Source organism: Antechinus flavipes, chromosome 4 (assembly GCF_016432865.1).
Source record: "Antechinus flavipes isolate AdamAnt ecotype Samford, QLD, Australia chromosome 4, AdamAnt_v2, whole genome shotgun sequence".
NCBI lineage: Eukaryota > Metazoa > Chordata > Mammalia > Dasyuromorphia > Dasyuridae > Antechinus > Antechinus flavipes.
Window position 1 is genome coordinate 311,779,967 of NC_067401.1, and position 7,344 is coordinate 311,787,310.

Genomic DNA, 7,344 nt, shown 5'->3' on the forward strand with positions numbered 1-7,344 from the left:
GAAGAGAACACTACAATTTCTCTTGGTTGAAATGAATTATTGCCTCAATATCCATTAGGGAGAGTGTTCAGTAATTTTCTTTTTCTATTTTGACTCTTCCTGGTTTAGGTATCAGTGCCATATTTTTGTCATAGAAAGAATTTGGCAGTACTCCTTCTTTACCTATATTTCCAAATAGTTAACATACTATTGGAATTAATTATTCTCTAAATATTTGGTAGAATTGACTTGTGAATTCATTTGGCCCTGGAGATTTTTTCTTAGGGAGTTCATTCATGATTTGTTCAATTTATTTTTCTGAAATAGGGCTATTTAACTATTTTATTTCCTCTTTTTTAACCTGGGCAATTTTTTTTGCAAATATTCATCCATTTTAGTTAGTCAGACTTCCTGCCAAAGAGTTGTGCGAAATAGCTCCTATTTATTGCTTTAATATCTTTTTCATAGGTGGTAAATTCACACCTTTCATTTTTAATGCTGGTTATTTGGTTATTACCTTTCCTTTTTCTGATGAAAAGTTTATCTATTTTATTAGTTTTTTTTAATGAAGGTAATGGAATATTATTGTTCTATAAAAATGATGAACAAGTTGATTATAGAAAAGCCTGGAAAGATTTATATGAACTGATGTCAAAAGAAACAAGAAGAACCAGGAATATATTGTACTCAACAACAGCAAGAATGTGCAATGATCAGCTATGAAAAAACCTAGGTTATTTCAGTAGTTTAGTGATCCAAAGTGATCTCAATAGACTTTAGATAGAAAATAACATCTGTCTCCAGAAAAATATCTAAGAATGTAAATCAACACATGCTATGTTTATTTCTTTTTTTCTTACTTTTTTTTTTAATGTCTCCCATGATTTTTCCTCTTTGCTCTTATTTTTCCCTCCTAACATGATTTATAAAGCAATGTGTATTAAAAATAAGTAAGCTCACTACAGTGTAAAAAAGGACACCCAAATCTCAGTGTCCCACCTTTGCAACCTCAACATTATCCTCACCAATCATGTCCAAGTCACATAATAAGCATTTTCTAAAATGGATCTTATTTATTTCCACAATATATTCTCTTCTCCATATTCATGTATCCACCATGTTAGTTCAGGGTCTCATTACCTCTTACCTGGATTATTTCAGTAACCTTCTTAATTTATCTCTATGCCACATCTCTTCTTGCTCCCATTCATCTTTCATTCCAGTGGCTTTCTCTTGTTTCTAGGATTAAAAAAACCAAATAAACGAACAAAAAATCTTGATTTGGTTTTTGAAACACTTCATAACCTGGTCTATAAATACTTTTCCAATGTCATTATTATTTGCCATATTCTCTATATACTTTATGATCTAATCACAATGGCTTTATTTTAAAGCAAATGCATTTGTTTAAGTCAATAGCAAAGCTGAAATCAGAGAACCTATGCATAGGAGATACACCAGGCAATATAAAGCTTTTCTCTTGGAATTGAAATAATTCATTTCAACCAAGAGAAACTGTATTGTTCTCTTCTTTTCTATAATATGATCATTCTCTGGGGGAACAGGTTTCTTGGGGAGGGTTTCTGGAGATAGCCTTAATTTCAGTTCAGAGTAATAACCATTTCAAATGCAGCCAGGAGTTAAAATCCAATCTTTTATTGTCTCTTCTAAAATAGCCTGGTTAGTTTCCTTAGAGGCCTACCTCTCTGCTTGGTTCCAAGAGCACTTACAGCTTGGCTTTTTGCTCTTCCAGCTTCTGCCTCTAGCTCAACTCTGACTCCTGGCAATCTTCTGAACTGACTGACTGACTGACTGACTGAAGCTCTTTTTATGGATTTTTAGAGGTGTAAACTCAAAGGTTGACTCCTTCTCTGAGAGTGGGATTATGGGAGGTGTGAATTTGGATATCTCATACTGAACCCTGAAATCTCCCAAACATGTGAACTAATGTTCACTCTCAAAGGTGCAAACACAAACATTGTTTCATTCAATATTAGTGACTTAAGATCTTGTAAGAATTTGCTCTAATGTGTGAACCAATAAGCATTATATCAATTCCATTGAGCTAACACTAGAATTCTAACAAGAAATAATTCTAGATCTCAACTAAGGGTAAATTTTATTACATCTAAATTGAACCCAGAAGCAACTTTTTTTCTGATCAAAACTATTATAGGAACAACTTAGTTATTCAACTCACAGGGCTTGAATGTACTGATAACCTACATGACATAGCTTCTAGACTAAGTGTAAACATCCAAGCCTGCAATGATCTCTATGGTTAGCTCATGCCAATAACTAGCTCTGATACAGAAACAGAGAGATCCATAAGTGACAAGAGAACTACAGCTATTAGACTAGTCAGCAGGTTAAATTAAGATGTTACAAATAAACTTGAAGAGTTACATATAGTGACCTTCTTACTGTTCTTCACATATCTTCAGTTTCTGTGCCTTTGTACTGGATGATTCCCATGCCCAACTTCCTCTTCAATTCATCTCCTTTTGCAACTCAGCTCAAGCTTCTTTTTCTATTAAAAACACTTTCCTGTCTTCATAGCCTTCCCAATTAAAAATACCTATTCCCATATACATCATATTTATTTTGTATTTGTTCTGTACATATTTCAAAATACATATTTCTCTGACAATGCAATTTTAATGAAAGAAGAAACTATTTTAAATTTCGATCTATATATTACTTGTGCCTAATTTGGTTACTGACTCATTAATAGAGGCTTAACAAACAATTGTTGAATGATTAGCATTTATCAAGTTCAACCTTCTAATTTTGTAGGTAAAGAAACTGTATTCTAAAAATATGATGGGAAGTCACCAAAAGCAATATAATGATGAAATAACAGGGCCAGGTCTTGACATTTCCTCAAGAGCTAACTGTTTTTTTAAGCATATATCTGAATTCACAAAATAGATTATGAATAAATTGTAAGGATTTCTTCACATTCCTAGCACAATATTCAGTAAGTTCCAGCAAACATGAGGAGGCTCTGTAATCAAGTTTCTTCCTATGGACAATTTCTTGAAATTTTATGATTTGGGTGTATGGTAAATCAAAGCCTGGAAGTTTTTATTTAAAAAAAATATATTTTCCATACAGGATTTGAGCCTAATAGAATATCAATTACATTTTTGTGTGTGTTTTGTTTTTCACTTACTTGAACTGTTCACATTTTATGTTAAGACCAAAAGATTTTTGAGAGACTGAGGGAAGAAAAAAAATTATTGTCATTATTTATTTTGGTGGGAAAAGGGCAAAATCCATATAGTCAAAGAGAAATTATAAGAATTTTCTAAATTTAAATAAAATAGAATTTTTGGAGAAATATTTCCATCATGTAGGCAAGAGGTAATAAGTGAATAATATGATTAATATTGAAGGTATTTTTCCCTGGCTCTTGTTCAGTTGTCTTTTACTAGATGTGGTTCACTCATAGTTTCTCCTAGGACTAAAACATCATTAGCCTGCTGTTATTATAGGAAGACTTTTCTAGTTTCTGTACCTTACCAAATTGGATCTGAGAGGGTAAGCAGAACAAGTTATTTACTTTTTAAACTTTTTCCTTACAAACAGAAATGGGTAAAATAAGGTCTTTGTAGATCATGTCTTTTTTAATTTCATACCTAGTCTTTCATCAAATACCATTAATAACTTTTTTTGACATCTCAAAATCTACATTTATGAAAGTTATTCTCATCATACTCTTCCTTTAAAGCTTATTCCCAGTTTTCCTATTATTATTATTGGAGTTACTATCAAACAGGATTTTCAGCCATTCTCCCACTCTCCGTGTCACTCATCAATCCTTTGGGAAATCTTTTTGTTTCTATCTTCACAACATCTCTCTTCCAGGCAATCTGGTTATATGTTGTTGTTTTTGGTTTGGTATGCTTCTACTGCTGCAATTGTAAATCTTCTCTACACCCTTATGACTTTTGACTAGGTATTTTGAAATGAACTCCTAATTGTGCCTCAGATTTCCACTCCAAACTATCTTCCACTCAACTGTCAAAGTATCTTTCCTAAAGATCAGATTTGTTCACATCATTCTTCCTACTCAATAAATTCCAATTTCTCCCTAATGTTGACAGCATCAAATATCAAGTCTTATGTTTAGCATTTAAAATTTTTCAATCTGGTCCCATTTACCTTTCCAATTTTTACCCTGAATGCTTCACTCCCCTCCAGGCACACTGTAATCCAGTAATTTGAATTTATTTGTTGTTGTTCCTCAACGATGCCACTCCTCCTAAATCTATGGTTTTGTGCTGACTATATAGATTGTTGTCTCTCTTCACCTCTGAATCTTAAATTTCCCTGAAGACTCAGATTAAATCTCTTTTAGGAAACCCCTGACCCCGCCTTAATATTACTCAAAATCATCAGTATAAAATACAATCACACATATAGCTTCTGGAACCCCTAATTAGGGGGATCCCTTTGTATAAATGTATAGAACTCTGACCTTATTAAATTCTATGTGTTTCTAGTTAGTTATTTTGGAATCTTCCATTCATGGAATGACATAAAGTCAATTGTAGAAGTATTTCTTATGTTGTCAAAATCAATAAATACTTTTGTGTGAGTATACATATATCTATATGAATAGGTGTACTCACACAAAATATACATATATGTATATGTATACTCACACAAAGTATACATATATGTATATTCACATAAAGTATACATATATGTATATGTATACTCACACACAAAGGTATTTATTAATTTTAACACATAAGAAATACTTCTACAATGACCACAATGACTTTGTGACAGAGAAGAAAGCTTCCATAAGTACCTATAAATAGTAAGAAAAGTTGTATAGAAATATCTTCTAGAAGCAAGTCCTAGATAGAGAAAATTAGGGGGTGGAAACAAAACTTTTCTGAATTTTTACTTAGTACATAAAGGCTTATAATTGACAAAGTTGATCTTAATTCTGTTACATTGATTATAAATGTGGTAGCCAAAAACAACTTGCCATATTTAGTTCTTTGTATCAGAGCTTATGCTTTAAGATGCTTCTGAGGACTTAATCATCACAATGTTGTCACTCCTATTAGAAGAATACTCCCCTCTTGACTCCATCTCCCTTGCTTGCTCTACTTCATCTTCTTTCCCTGTTTTATATTTCTTCCTAAGTCTGTTGCAAAGTACTTCAAAAGGTTCTGTCTAGCTTAAAATATCATAATCCTCAGTTAACACTGATGACAAACAAGGCAGTAGTAAACTATCATTTTTCTTGTCACCCTTCAGTAGTTTATTTCTTTTTTCTCTCTTCAGCACAAAAAAGCACAAGCTTTTCAGATTGGCATTTAAAGCCTTCCACAGTCAGACTTTTCCACACTAAATCACTTCAGTCCCTTTCAGACAGTATGATCAAATCGGCCTCAGCCATTCTATTTCCTTTTATCTTTGAATTGACTACTTACATTGCTAGAATATTCTGCTTTTTTTTTTTTTTTTTCGCTTCTTAGAATCCAAAGTTCCTTTGACTCAGTGCCACTTCCTATAGGGAAGGTTTTTTAGATACTTCTAGTTGTTAGTACTTTTTCTATCCTTAAATTATCTAGTATATACTTATATGTGGAAATAGTGTACTTCACTCCTACTGCTTGCCTGTAGAGTATAAATTACTTAAAGACAAAGACTTTATTTTTTTTTAATTTTTATGTAATTTAATCATGACTTTACTTATAGCTGCATAATAAATGCTTATTGAACAAGAGAGGAAACCACTTTTAGGACTGCAGAATACAAGGGAACTTAGAACTAGTCTATTTTCCTTAGGTCTTTCTTATAAAAGAAAGCTTTTATTTTTTTATTTTTTTTTCAAAAGAGGAAAGCTGTGAGACCAGGAAGTAGTTTTAAAAAATAACTTCTCATAGCAATAAGCTATTGGTAAAACTAACTAGACATATCTAGATAGTAATGGGTTCATGAACAACAAGTTGCATTAAGTTTATGGGAAACAAATCATCCCAATTTTGATGGCTTCTTGAGATGGAATTACAAAATGTATGAATGAAAGTTATGCCTAAGAAGTAATATATAGTCCTTGGATTTTAATAAAGCATTACATCAGTCTTGGGAAATATTACCTGAAAAATTAATTTAAATTGTCTTGGTGATGAAGTGTCAAATTGGTTCAGAAATGAATAGTGTTTCATGGATTGAAAACCATCAGAAGGAGCATAAATAAATTTTAAGGTTAATGGCTTTGCTTTGAATTTGTGGGAGCTGTCCGGCAATGGATCAGTTAGACCTGGATTTGACAGATTTTCATTAGTGTTCTAATAAGACATTATACACTATTGCTGTCAAATTAACAAATAAACTAAATTAGGTACTGATTTGCCATAGTAACTATGAAAAATTGATTATCTAATAAATTGATCCTTACTTGGATTTTACTTTCTTCTTTTGCCTACTTTGAAAAATATGTTACAAAATAGTTTCTTTTTACATTTTTTTAAATGTTAATGATTTTCTTTTGCACCTTTTTCTTCTGTGTTTAATCACCATCACTTTCTCTTAGGCTCCATAGTTTATTATTCCTGCCTTAATTTTTTTTAGGATAGTCTTCATTTTCTTTTCAATTGTCACAGTCAAATAACTCTCCTGCTCTATCCCCACCCACTACCAAGTCAAAGTGTGTTCTTGAGTCAAGTCTTATATCAGACAATTGACTTGTCTTCTAAAGATAGTTTATCCTAATCAAATATCTGCACCAATAAGGCCAATAAGCAATGTATTATTACTTTCCAGGGTACATATGTAAAGGGCTGAAACTCTGAATAGGTGCACTGGAATCAGACAATCGAGCTCTTAAGAACTTAATTAATTAATTAACCACTTAATTTTCCAAGGATATGCTCATAGAGTGGACCTATGGACAATATTCTATTAGCATATGCTTGGAAAATTGCCCTTCTCACTATTCTGTGCTGGCTGAATCTTTTGGTGTATACAGATAATTGAAGGAGGGGGTTAGGGGATGGAGTAAGACAAGCCAGAGTCACTCTGGATGAGAATGAGGAGAAGGTAGGTCAGTAGATGGAGAGCTTGTGGCAATTTCATCCATCTCCTTTACTTCTTCCCCTAAAGACCAAGGACTTTTGCTGATCCTGACTCTGGTTGATCCTGAGGTCAACAGGGAGCTAACGCAAATGTCACATTTGGTATCCAACGTATGAACCAAGGACCTTAATTTCACTGAAGAAGTCCCCAGTGACCAGGAAATAGGATGAGGATTTTAATAGACGAACAGGGAACTTACTTTGTTAAGGGCTAAACTAGTAACCTTTTCTAGCTGAAATGGGGCAGATATTAGGAAAATAT